This window comes from Bactrocera neohumeralis, chromosome 3 (assembly GCF_024586455.1).
Source record: "Bactrocera neohumeralis isolate Rockhampton chromosome 3, APGP_CSIRO_Bneo_wtdbg2-racon-allhic-juicebox.fasta_v2, whole genome shotgun sequence".
NCBI classification, from domain to species: domain Eukaryota; kingdom Metazoa; phylum Arthropoda; class Insecta; order Diptera; family Tephritidae; genus Bactrocera; species Bactrocera neohumeralis.
In genome coordinates this window covers 77,484,866-77,499,285 of record NC_065920.1, presented here as the reverse complement: position 1 = coordinate 77,499,285, position 14,420 = coordinate 77,484,866, and the positions used below count along the sequence as shown (strand labels likewise).

At 32.0% G+C, this 14,420-nt stretch overlaps 2 protein-coding genes across 3 annotated transcripts in view; both read left to right on the top strand.

The window, feature by feature from the left end:
* LOC126752492 (lysosomal alpha-mannosidase) overlaps positions 1-14,420 on the top strand; it is a 155,784-nt gene that overhangs the window by 93,035 nt on the left and 48,329 nt on the right. The window lies entirely within an intron of this gene.
* LOC126752490 (cGMP-dependent protein kinase, isozyme 1) overlaps positions 1-14,420 on the top strand; it is a 52,464-nt gene that overhangs the window by 8,065 nt on the left and 29,979 nt on the right. The gene's annotated exons all lie outside the window — the stretch shown is intronic.

Here is a 14,420-nt window from a genome sequence, read left to right as displayed (position 1 = left end):
TGAAATAATGAATTAGCAAGTGTTTCTTGAAATATTATGTATCGCTTCCAAACACTTTTTTTTTAATTTCTCACTGGATTCTTGTTAACTCTTATCTTATTCTTTTGGGTACAATTTACAGCAGTAAATTCGTTAAGAGCCACCAATAATACGCATCTGCTGGAAAGAGGAAGCAATGATATTAAAATGTATGATCAATAGAGTTGTGATCCTGAACTTCAGGCTATAACTCATGCACGAATTGAATTTTTTATGAATAATAAATACTGCAAGCATAAGGAAGAAGAAGAAGAAGAAGAAATAATGCGGAATAAAGATCTTTCATTTCATAAATCGGTTTTTTGTTTAGAGTTCATAGAAGGCATGTATTTACATCATGTCAAGGACAGAGGATATGGATGTATAATTAATGGTTGAAAGCGGTATAAATGAAGTATAGATGAAAGAAAAAGTTGTAGGTAATAATACGGTCTTCAACTTTTCAGAAACTACTTTTTTCATATAACCTCAAAAAATTTTCTTTCACGGTATTCGGGGCAAACTAACCATTTTATGTACAAAAATTTGGTTTTTGGTTGAATTTTTAAGGGTTAAAAACTACTTAGTTCTATGTTCGTCAAAACTATGAGTTATATAGAAAAAAGGTGTATATCGAGTTTGTAGGTACTACAAAGGTCTTAAACTTTTTTCACATAACCTCAAAATTGTGTGAAAAGTTCTCAAAAAAGTTTTTGATTTTTTATTTGTATGTTTTTAGTAAAAAACTTTCTTTCACGCTATTTGGGCTAAACTAACCTTCTTATGTCCTAAATACACTGTAATTTTTTGTTTAAAAATGTTTTTTTTTCAGCTTTTTCGACTTAATATCGGGAAATTCTTTAATTTTCAATCTAAAATTTCACTTCAAAATCCTTAGAACCAAGTCAGATTTGGCAGTTATGAAAACTTAGACTAAATGTGCTACATGGTAACCCTAGAAATTATGATTTAATTTTCACTTATCTCATTGAAGGCATTAATGAGTCAATTGTTGAACTAGTGCGATTAATTTCAATTCCGTTAAATGCGTAATACATTGCTAATACCATAAGCTTTAAATACAGAAACTCTTAATTGCACAATTGCAATGCCAAAAGAGCCAAGCAAAAGAAAATACCAAAATATTATCACAAATATTTTTTGTTGAGACAAAAATATGTACATATATATATAATATTTATGGTATATGTGAGTATGTATGTATGTATGTGTGATGCATGAATTTTTAATTACTTAAAAAGATAAACTGCTGACGATCAGATACCACTGGCTGCGCAGGAATACAAACTTCAATTTAAATATTTGCGTACTTACCTATGCACGTGTGCGTATGTATGTATGTATGCGTGCTTATTTACCTGTTGACTACTGTACAGTTTCGCCAGTACAACGCTGCTGTGTGAGTAATTTTTAAAGTAATTGTGCCAGCCGATTCGATAAGTCTATTTGCCTTTTTAATTATTTATACAACGGCGCACAGGCAAACACACACACGCACACAGCCAGAACGATGAGCTTGCATTTTATGCTTTAATTCTTGATTTTTTGCTCACACTCCAATTACGGTTATTTTTCCTGCCTTTGCTATAACTCACTTTAAGTGCTGTTAAGTGTTATATGCTCGCCTTCTATGACTAAGTACTATGTGCTTATACCGACAATAGCAGTTATTTGCACAAAATTGAAAGCAACAATTCGCTCGCTGCGTCGGCTACAGTTAATAATTGTTTCATAAATAATCGCTTTAAAGCACACGTACTTAAGTGAAGTGGCAGTTGGAGCGCCCCAATTGATATGAATCTGTGTGTCGCGCTGGGCATTATGATAAATCGACGCTGTGCGACACACAAACACACAAAGACACGTTCGCATAAATATTTATGCGCGTAATTGTTGTTTTTGTTGCCGGTAATTTCAAGTATAATTAATTAGTAATTGACAGGTGAAGTTAAATTTGTCAGCAATCACCGCGTCTGTTTCATTCTTCAATAGCGCGCGTTGCCTTACACGGCGTATGAGTGTTATTTCATCGGAAATCGCGCAGACAACGCCTTTGCTTGTATGCGTTTATGTTTGTGTATTAATTAATGACTTTCTTAGCTATTTTTAATACCAAAAGCCGTTTACTCCAATAATAAATATTACAATATTAACAAATATTTGTCGAGTCTGCGGAGTGAACTCGCTTTTATGACCAATTAGCAACCCACTTCTATAACCGTAATAAAACCGCAACATATTTACAAAATGTATGAGTAAACTAACGTGTTCGTGTTAAAAACTTGCCGACAAACTAACACATTTATTTTAAGATTGTTAAATAAATATTATTATACGGCAACAAAGTGTGGTTGGATGTTCTATGCAAATTAATATGACTCTCATGCTATTAATAATAATAATGAATATTGAAAATTGCAAAAATATATTGCAGTTATTTATAGAGAATCGCGCAGTGAATATTAGCGCTTGTTGCCCTTCAATGACTTAAGGTTTATTACCTTAGTTAATTTAAATAATTTTTTTATTTATTATTTTGTTGAAATTTAATTTTAGTTTTATTTTTAATTTTAGTTTTAACATTAATTTTAATTTTTATTTTATTTTATTTTATTTTATTTTATTTTATATTTTATTTTATTTTATTTCATTTCATTTTATTTTACTTTTCTTTATTTAATTTAACATTTAACATTAACTATTTATTGGTATTTATTAAATTTAAAAGTATTTTTATTTCAGCATAATTTAATATAATTTTTACTTTAATTAATTCTAATAATAATTTTAATTTAAGTTTGAATTAATTTTTATTTTTAATGTAATGCTCTGTCATCAATGTTAATTTTAATTTTAATTTTGACAGTAATTTTAATTTTAATATTAATTTTGTTTTTAATTAGAATTGAAGTTAATTTCCATTTTAAATTCCTTTTTAATTTCGTTTCAGGGTTTAATTTTAATTTGAGTTTTATTTTTAATTTTGATCTTATCTTTAATTTTATGTTAATTCCAATTTAATTCTAGTTTTAACTTGAATTATTTAAATTTAATTTTAATGATGATGTTACTTTGAAATTTGAATTCAAAATTTATTTTAATTTAATTTAGTTTTAATTTTTATGTAATTTTTGTTTTATACAAAATTTAATTATTATTTAATTTAATTGAAACTAATTTTAATGTGATTTTTGGTTTTAATTGGTATTAGTTAATTTTAAAACTATTTTAATTTTAAGTTTTATCTTATAGAATCTTATTTTAATTTAATTAGTTTAATTTTAATTTCAAATTTAGTTTAATTATAATATTATTTAAATTTATCGATATACTATATTTGTAATAATATTAATTTAATTACTTGAATTACATTGTAACCAACTATCGGCGTGTTCTGGCGCGCTCATTACAGGAACTCGTGTCAATTTAATTTATTATTCATTTAGCGGAAAATCAATTATATACAATTTTCATAATAAACGCATTAATGGCCGACATCGCACTTCCGGCTATAAAGTAGCAACAAAGTAAACCGTATTTGGTTAAACGTGCATCATTATATACTATATACACATATACATATGTATCTATTTATAAACAAATTAAAGCTTTGTATAAAAAAGATTAAAACATTGGATACGCTTAGGTTGGTATAATGACCAATCACACGTGTCATAAACAGAATGTGCCATTCAATATACTTATACCATATGTGTATCATATTTATATGTATGTACAGTTTATTTTTAGATACAATTATAAGTGAGTTTGTTAACTGTCAATCACACACAAAAAAAAATTATTTTATCATATCTGTTGGCTAAGTAACGCATTTTCATTATGGCAAATGGTCATTCAAAAATTGACATATGTATTTATTTACATTTTTCCACACCTAGAAGCATATGTTGTTGTAATAAAAATGAATACAAAACGTTCGCTTTGACACGCATTTTGCTTGCTGGTTAAGCTTTTCCGAAAACTACCACTTCGCTCGAATGCTTTCGGAGTGCTGAATATTAGTTAGCTTCTGATTTTCCTGTCGGTAGCTAATGCCAAGGCAGCTACTGCCGCGTTCGCCACGCGCACTTATATAACAGCCATTTATGTACAAGCAGTGCGCTATTTACCGCTCTTATCAGCGCGCTACGTATGTGTGCAGTAATAAACTGCGTACTGAACTCATCATATTTTTATAAATAAGATATTTTTATAAATGTTATCTAGATAGCACATATACATATATACATGGATTTTCATATATACTCGTATGTTGCCGGCAGCTAACCATTTACCATTCGCATGTACACTTTACAACAGAAGCGTGCCCTTTTGTTTTATTGCCTCGCTGCTGGTACTATTTTTATAACACAAAAACAAAGCAGTGCGACATATGTGCGAAATATTGCGAAAATTGTGTTGCCAAAGCATTCCAAATATTAATATAACGGGAGCAAGCAAATTGTTGGCACAATAGAAACAAATAAACAGCCGAGTTGATTAGAAAACAAAGCGTGTGGTCGCTTGCACTTTTGGTTTTCTGCAACGTTGTTGCTTGATTTGCCCAATACAGGAACAGGCAGTCGGGCTCTAGCGCAAGCTAGCACGCGCTCCTTTCAGTTTATTTACTCTGCCCTCATCTGCCAAGGCGCTCTGTCTACTTTTGTTGAAAATGAAAATATTTAATTTTGTCGTCACGAATTCTTCGCCTAAAAATTATTAATAATCGATTATTTATTTGATTTAGAAGTCCATGCGAACAATGTTTCGTGTCTTTGCAAACACAACCACAACTTAACAAATAAGCGGGTATATTTGTATTTGTAAACAATAACTGTTTGTCGAAGATTATATGCATGCGCGAGAAATATGTTTGCTTTTCAGCGCAAAAAATAACACGACGTGTATTTATAGGTTATGCTACAAGGCAAGCACATAGCACATTGAGATAAAGCACAAAGTTTACAAAAAATATTTGTGATAATTTTCTGCCAGACTTTACTTATAATGTATTAATAAGTTAATAAAAATTAATTGTAACTAATTTTAGCTTTCTATTTTGTTTGAATGTATATTTGCGAACCAGTAACTCAGTTATTGAGATATCGATCTTAAATTCTACGCACGTACTTGTCTTTACAAGATGTAGCTTGCTTGTGGGAACCGCCGACCTATAACCTATAGCTGTCATACAAAGTGAAAATTGGTCGTCTAGGTTCTTGTACGGAAAACTTTTTTATTTGAGAAGATATCTTCATGACAGTTGGCATGTCTTATTGTTGAAAGCAAAGATGCAATCTCCGAATGTGCTGTATAAATCGAAACATTATAGCTCATAGCTGTCTTGCAAACTGAACGATCAAGATCAAGTTCTTATAAGGAAAACTTTTTTCCTTGAGAGGTTATCTGCACGAAATTTGGCATGTAGTATTGCGCAAGGTAACAAAGCAATTTTCAAAAAAAATTCAGATCGGATGGCTACAAAGTATAGCTGTCATACAAGTTAATCAAATAAAATCAAGTTCTTGTATGGAAAACTTTCTTATTTGAGGAGTTATGTTCACCAAATTTGTCACGGATAATTTTCCAAGGCAACAGTGCAATCTCTGAGAAAAATATTTAGATCCGATCACATATAGCATATAGCTGCCATACAAACTGATCAAGAAAAATCAAGTCTTGGTATGAAAACGTTTTTTATTTGAAGTATTATCTTTACAAAATTTGGAATAAATAATTTACCGAAATAAAGCTTTTATATACCAAAACTTTTTCAGATCAGACCTCAATAGCATATGGTTTTCAAACAAACTGACCAAGCAAAATCAATTTTGTATGGAAACTTTTTTATTGCAGGTTATTATAGCTTCGATGCAACTAGAGTTAACCTATTTTCTTGTTTTGATAAGCAAAACATTCAGTTACATCCTCAATTAGGCAGCCACTTCCCGTGACAGAGAGTTCTGATAAGCTCAAACAAATCGAACTATACTCGTTTTGAAATTCTTCAATTTTCTTATTACGCCCTAACAGCGTTTCTCCCAAATAGTTTTCTGAGTAAGTTTCTCTTGCAATTACATGATAGCATTCTGTCAATTTATTACGCCAATCCAATCTATAACACATTTATTTGCTGTTGTCGTAATCGTTTTGTTAACTATGCGGTTCCAAAGCATTGGAAATCAATCATTAATTAGAGATACGCTTCAACAATATGTATTTCCTACTTTTTCCTAATACAACATTAAATATTGACATTACATTTTTTGCTTTCTATATGCTCTCCAATTTACATTCACAAATAATTTCCTATTATTTTAGTAAATAATGAACTAAGCAAATACGCATTTTAGTGTTGCTCATACGCCATGCCTAACCGCAGCATTTAACCACTTGCCGCAACCGTTAGAAGCTTCTGTAAAGCAATAAAATGAACGTTCAATGAAACAAGCGCAGCTCCGTTGACTCAGCACTCTGCTAAGACAACAAACGTAAAATAAATACTGTAAAATAACAAAAACAACTTGCAATAAGAAGCGGTTATTAATTAACAGTGTTGGCATTACGCGCTAATTGTCAGCGAACGAGTGTTTACATGTGAGTGGGTGAGTAAACAACAACAATAAACACAATTGCTGGCGTACATATAGATTGTTGAAGAGAGTCAAAATGCACTTGAAAGCTGAGCGAGAAGCCGGGTTTGGCCGTCAGTGGAATTAGCACTAGTTAATAGTAAGCAACAAAGTAAGCAAAAAAATAAAAATTTACAAAATAAAATATTTTTTTAAATTGTTTAACATAAATTGAGTGATAAACGAAAGTATTAGTGTAACGCTTATTGAAAGTAACTGACAGAAAATATTTTTTGGTATTTCTTTGCAAATTTTTTTTAAGTTTTGTGTAAATATTGGGTAGTCGAAAAAGTATTTTCGTATTTTATCAATAGATGATATTGCAGTCGTATATCTCCAGTGTTACCAATCACTTTTATTAATATAAATATAAAAAAAAATAAGTTGAAGTTCGATAAGAAATACGAAAAGACTTTTTCGAAAACCCAATAACAAAAAATAATCCATTTTACTATAAAAAAAAACAATGACGTAGTTCGACATGCAACACAAATAGCAAAGTTGATTTACTTAAATTCTGTGCCACATCATCATGCGGGCTTAAAAGCTATTTCTGTGCAACTCCTGCAACCGAAAGCTTACAAGGCATTACAGCGTATTTAGCCTTAAGTCCATTTACAGGCAATGGCGACGCAAGAAATTTACATTTTCTGCTCAAAATAGGTTAGCGGCACAAACATACACCCAGACATAACCCTTATTGTATGCTTATGATGATGAGGTCAAACGGCATGGCGAAGCAACAAATCCAATATGCCCTGAAAATGATGGTTACAGCCGCTAGTGGACTCTTCGAAGAGCCGTGTGCTATATGTTTGGTCGCTGTATGACAAAAGGGGCTAAAATTATCGCGGCCATAAAGTTGGACACAAGTAGACAGTTAAATTTAGAAATGCAAATGTCAAGCAAAAGCAGAGTTATGATATACTAAATTTATGGAAATCCACAATAATGGTCGGAAATATACTGTCAAACAGTCTGCCGCTTTCAATTTACTAGAATTCATATGAACTGCTTAGCCGGGCGTATACTGTCACCGCAAAAGGTGTAAATATATACATAGTTGCTTAATGACAGTCCCAACTTTGTAATTGCAATAATTTCTTAACACATCATTTGTGCTTTATTCTACCCCACAATAACAACAACCTTGATGGAAGTATACTTTTGATCTACTTATTTGCATGCCACATAAATTCCATGGCTAAAATGTGTCGGCGCGCGCTCCTTCCAACCGCTTACCGTTAGCAATAACTGGCAATGGCGTAAATCGTCTCGTTAGCACGTGCTATATTAATTATAAAAGTAAATAATTGCATAGTAATGCATTAAGTGGAGCACTTAAGTTTGGCACAAAAGGGCAATGAGTAAATGAATTTATTTGCGCATAAAATAATACGGAAAGCAAAAAGCAGCAAAAACAAGTTAATCCCGTAATAAAAAATATACATATCGTCACCTGAAATGCAAAATAACGTAACAACATTTTCGGAAATTTACAGTGGCATGAATGAAACACGAAATAAAATGGAACATGAGTGAAACAAAATTTTAAAATTGGTTAAAACTGGTTTATATCTGATCGCAGAACCTGAAAATGTTGAACATATGTAATGTTATGTATGTAATTTGAAGTAGTGAAGCGTAATCAATAAGACACTCAATTTCGAATTTTTTGATGATACGTTATTTTGCATTTCAGGTGACGATATGTACCTCATTTCTATAAATGCATATTAAAGACGCAAAAATTTTTATTAATACTTAGTAAATTCAAAATATAGCGTTTTTCTTCATTATTTTCCGTCATTTTTGAACAGCTGTAACTTTTTCGCAACTTCCCCGAATTTAATTTTTTTTTTCGTTTAAGTGAAGCTTAAAATCTCACCTTTCCATCATTATAGCATGACACAATAAAATTGGTAGCACTGGAGATATACGACTGCAACGACATCTATTGACAAAATACAAAAAGACTTTTTCGACTACCCAATATCATTATTTACGGCCTTAATAATTCTTTCCGAAAGCTATCTGTTACTGAGAGTTCGGCTTGAAAATAGATTGTGTAAGCCAAGATCCAACGTCCTTGAAATGAAAAAGCCGTCTAAATTGACTAGCATGAGAAACGTCAAGTTCACAACGCCGTTAAGAGTAATTAAATAAAATATCATACATATTTAAATTAAAATTATCTACCAGATTTAATAAGGATTTTAATTTTTCCACAAACAAAAATAAGATTTAGTCATTCTTGATCTTCTTAAAAATGAAGCTCTCACAACATGACTCGCAGTTAGAGTAGATCTTATCATAAAATCTATAAATTCGGTGACAAATATATACATATGTACGCATACATACATTCTCGTCACTCAGCGTACATAAAAAGCAAACAAAAAATATGTATGTATGGTAGATAACGAACATAGACCTTCCCAGCAGTAACAATAGCAGTCTTCGATTCGATAAGCTCTGGAGAGTAGCCAAACGAACAAACTATACACGATGCTCAAACAAATTGGCACCAGCCAAACTCTCCCAGTGTTTGCCGAGTCATCAAAGATGTGTATGGTCTGGCGTTGTCCCGATGAAAGACGAAGCCCTTTATATTGATCAGCTCTGGCCATTTTTTCGATTGCTTGCTTCAACCCATCAGTTGTTGACAGGAAAACGTTGAATCAATCGTTCAACCAGGCTGGAGCAGCTCATAGTGGATGATTCCTTTCCAGTCCCACCAAACACTCGGCATAATATTTCGAGGCGTCAATCCTGGCTTTGCGACCATTTGATTGACATATGCTTATCGTTTTTATGTTGTTTCCTGCGTTGTTAGCTCTCCCAGCCCCTATCCGAACTGCAAAAACTTCCATCGGGAAGATATGCAGTATTCAGGAAGCTTGAGGAACTGCCAGAGATCCAGCTCCAAGTAATAGATACCCTATCCCACTCGATAAGCCATTTTGGATCCAAATTTTGTAAGCTCCGCTGGTGTGTCGCAGGTTTCTGCACCAACCGGGTACTTTTATAACATTACCTATCGCAATTTGTCGTGGCCATTTCAAATAGAACTTTTCCTTTGCTTTTCGTTAGTCATTTGTTTTGACAGTTCGTTCATATAAAAAGTTTTCAACGCGAAGCCGAACAAAATATTAGGCAACTCTCATCTTGTTACGCTTTGCCAAACAAGAGTCACCATCATTTTATTAGAGAGGAACACTGAAAGCAAAGCGTTCATTTTGGCATACCCTTTGTTTCATGCGCTTCGTTGTTTCTGCATAAGCTGTCACGCAAAGCGGAAAAGTTGAATGTGAATGGGCTTTTGCAGTGTTCTAATGAAGTTAATAAAAACAATTGTACCTACGCGTATTTAATGCTAATCGTATGGGCAAATATTTTTATCTAAAACGTTGGCAGATCATTTGTTTGTCTTATTTATTATTTTATTTTTATTTTTTTTTTTTTTTTTGAGCTGAAAGAGCACGGTAGCTTACGCTGTAAGTAGCAAATTAAATTTGCCGAATAACGCTAATTATTACAGTCAACAGACCCATACCTATAAGCAAATACGAATCTCATAAAAATCATGGAATATTTAGATAAAGTACACACAAACAAAAATTGCAATTTCAGGCAGCAGATTCGTAGATAAACGAGAGACATTATTCACTATTTACAATAGCAGTCTTCGATTCGACATTTCTCTGCTTGCTTCTGCACTCTTATTGACAAAAAATACACCTAGAAGCAACAACAATGATTTACTATTTTACACTTTATTATGGTATACACCAAGGCCATAAGTTGGAGGTCATAGGCCGATTTCATTCACCAAGAATCAAATTATCGCTAACGAAATATGCGCACTTATTCTCAGTTATTAGTTAAACAAACCTTTTCTTCAATTATACCATGTTGTTTTACTGCACTTTGCTGCAATTTTAATCGACCTTATCGCCGCTTATCGCTCACGTCATGTCTCATTATCGAAGAGTGCGTGCCAAGAGCATGACTGACTCATAGTTTGCTTACCATATGACTATGTAGCGCATTTATAGCAGCCCTAAACATTTATTACCGCTACTGGCCTTCTCAAGTGCGCTGTACTTCTGCAGAGATTTTTACTTTCTTATCGGAAGGCAGTCAAATTGTTGTGATTGTTCTGTGAAATACTGGAAACTTAGTTTTAACTTAAATTTCTTCGCTGAAGGCTTTCGAAAATTTCCGGTATATCGTTGATCTACCCTAAGAAAGCGGGGATTTTTGGTTAGCACATGTTTCGATAGGAAAAATTACCTGCTCAGACTAACTAACCGTGCGATTCTATACGGTGATACAGTCTCAAGTCTCTAAATTTGAGATTTTAAGTTAGAGACAATTTTTGAGACTTGAGACGATTTTGCCATTCTGTAAGTGATAGTCACAACATCTATTACATTTCACTATTCAGAGATGTTTTTACACTTGATTGAAAATAAATATGTCGATAACAAATATTAAATTTTCTATAACATAGTCAAAAAACATAATTATCCATAAAAATAAAAATATATGTTGACTTTGTTTCATAATATTTTTCAATTTATGTATTTATATATTTTTAATCTTTTCGGGTTTAAGTTGCTTACAAAATATAAAATAACGACAATCGATTAATATCTATGATGATCTCTATTCAGAATATTCAAAATAGCAGACAAAAGTCCTTTAGTTTAGTGACCTAACTATCAGGTCTCAAATTTGAGGCAATATTTTGAGACTAACACTAGAGACTGTTTAGTGAGTAGTAACTAGTCACAAATTGAGACTTTACATCAAAATGCCCCAAATAGAGACTAGAGACTGGTTACAGAATCCCGCTATAAGTCTGATTGTGAAAATTTGCTTTGACAGGGTGTCATTAGCTGACGGCAAATGTACCCATTAGTTTCTATCACATAGAACTCGTTATATTGGGGAGTCGAAAAAGTATTTTCGTAACTGATACAGTCTTCGTAAACTTCACGAATTTCAATGGTGGCTTGCGTGGCATTATTTCCTTTTCATACAAAAATTTCTAAAGTATAGCGAATTTCTTCATTATTTTCACTCATTTTTGAACAGCTGTATCTTTTTTTCAACTTCCTCGAATTAATTTGTTTTGGTTAAATGAAGCTTGAAATCTCACCTTTCCAAAACTATATGGTACAACTCAATATGATTGGTAGCACTGGAGATATACGACTGCAACGACATCTACTGACAAAATACGAAAAGACTTTTTGGACTACCCCAAAATTTTAAGATACAGTCAGACTAAATTTAAAAAAAATTTTCTTCAAGCAACTTACTCGTCTCTTATAATTACGTATATCGATACATAGTATGTATATAGTACAATATTATAATTTGTATCGTTGTATCTCGATCCCCTGCAGCTACTCGCTATTTAACCGAATGTGTTAAGTGAACTTTAAACATTTCTATTGATAACGAGCACACGTGCTTATTGCTTATTATATTAATTGACTTTATATAATATATGTATGTATGTATATGAACTCTTAATGGACTTAATGATGTACATATGTATGTATATACCTGCAAATGAAGCGATGATATATGGTGCATTAAAGTGGCAAATCATGCTGAAGTAATTTTCACAGCTTATTTCTACTTAAATCGCTGCGTGATTTTGAATCAATGATGAAATCCAATAAAATCTGTAAAAAAAATGTTGTTGCTAATAATGCATGTGGATAGCCGCGGAGAGGTCGATTCAATTGCTATTTTTTTTTTTTTGGATTAACAGCCTTTTAACTATTAGCAAAAATTACTAATTTGCCATTTAAACTTGCTCGTTGGTTAAAAGTGCCTTGATTGTATTCCAAAAGCACTTAAAGAACTGTGGTACATACAAGTACATACATATGTACTAGAAAATCTTCGGTTTTGGTGCTGCTTTTTATAATTTGGTATATACTTTAAATACATTTTTTTTTTAATCTTTATTATTTTTTTATAATTTTTTGCAATTTTATTTATTATAATTTTTATTTTTTTTTACTTTTTTTTTAATTTTTTTTCTCAATGTATAACTTCTTTGATTTCTGTCAGTTTGTACGTGACATTGACGCGATTTTTTCTAACATACATACATATGTAAAAGCACAACGCGCATTTAATTAGCCTTAAGAACTTTAAAGCAACAAATAATCTACAACAACAATGCTTCCTAATCAGTTTTTGCATGAAATTTAATTAAAGCTCTTTTTGTTTATAATATCTAAAAAGCAGCGAGAAAGTAATTTAATATTTACATTTGCTTATAGCGCGGTGTGCACTTATCATACATATTATACACATATGTACATATACATACATACATATGTATATACATACATTTTTTTTTTGTTTTATTCATGAAATGCGCACCAGTCCAAGTGTCATTTAAAGCTCCGACGCTTATAAACCATTTAATTCGCATATTTGTTTACAAACACTCACACAAACGCATACAAGCATACACATATGTAAGTATATATTTTTTTTATGTGTGTATGTATTATTCAGTATGTACTTACTTACGTACATTTAATTGTAGTTATTTATATGCGTATCTAAGTGTATGCGAAATGCTGGCATATCAGACGCTCTTCACATTTTGCGATTACTTTCAGACAGCAGCTAGTCACAATGGCCAACAAACCTCGAAAGCTATTTTTAGCGATTAAATTAAGCCACAAATACATAAATATATCAAATATACGTTTATAGCACACAAGAGCGGGCATCTTAAGCTTATTTTATTTATAGGTGATGCTATTTATAATTACATAAATGCAAAAATAACTACAATAAAATATTAAAAAAAAAAATAAAAAATCAACTAAAATTATGATATTACAAAAAAATGTATGTCTGGCAGAAATTTATAATAAGCGCCATATCACTTCTGAACAGCAGCTTGTACATAACATTGTACATTTTTTACAATAAAAATGCTGAGAAGCGAAGTAAGCTGCCGAAAGTTGTTAAACAGACTTTGCTGTAAACACATATTAGCTGTTACTATTACTAGTTACTTACAGACCAATTGACATGCTGCAATAAAACTTAAGCTCTCAAGCAAACTGCTGGGTTTAACACTCAGAGTGCAGAACCATAGAGAGTACAGCACAAAAAAAGCGCGTACTTTGGTCCAAATCAAAAGTACCTCAACTCAAAGCTTCAGCAATCAGATATGCATACCGATATCTATATCATAGCTAGTACATTTGTCAACCGCAAATGTTGTTGTTATGAATTTTCCGCTTGTCACCGCTGACAATGTGTTAATTAAATTTGACAAACCACATACGCGCTGATCATTTTTCACGAGACGCGATACCTTCGACTGGAAACTAAACAGAGTAGCGAAGAATGAGTTCATGTCTCTATAAACAAGTACATATGTACATGTGTATGAGTATGTAAGTAGTCCGTATGTACACATTTGCACATAAATCATAAAAACTCTACTCACAGTGCAAACTTCCTGCCAACGCAAGCGCGTAGATTGTGTTTGCTGAGAGATTTCTTCTGGTCTAAAAATAGCTCGAGTAATCAGAAGCACTGCAAAACGTATTTTAGAAAAGAACAACGCCAAGTAATTACAAATCTCACGTAAAAGACACTTCTTTGCTCATTAAAATAACTGATCTATTCAAATTGTTTTTGTCTATTTTTGTGTGTTAGTTTTCTTGGAATTGTATTTGCGGCATCTGTCAT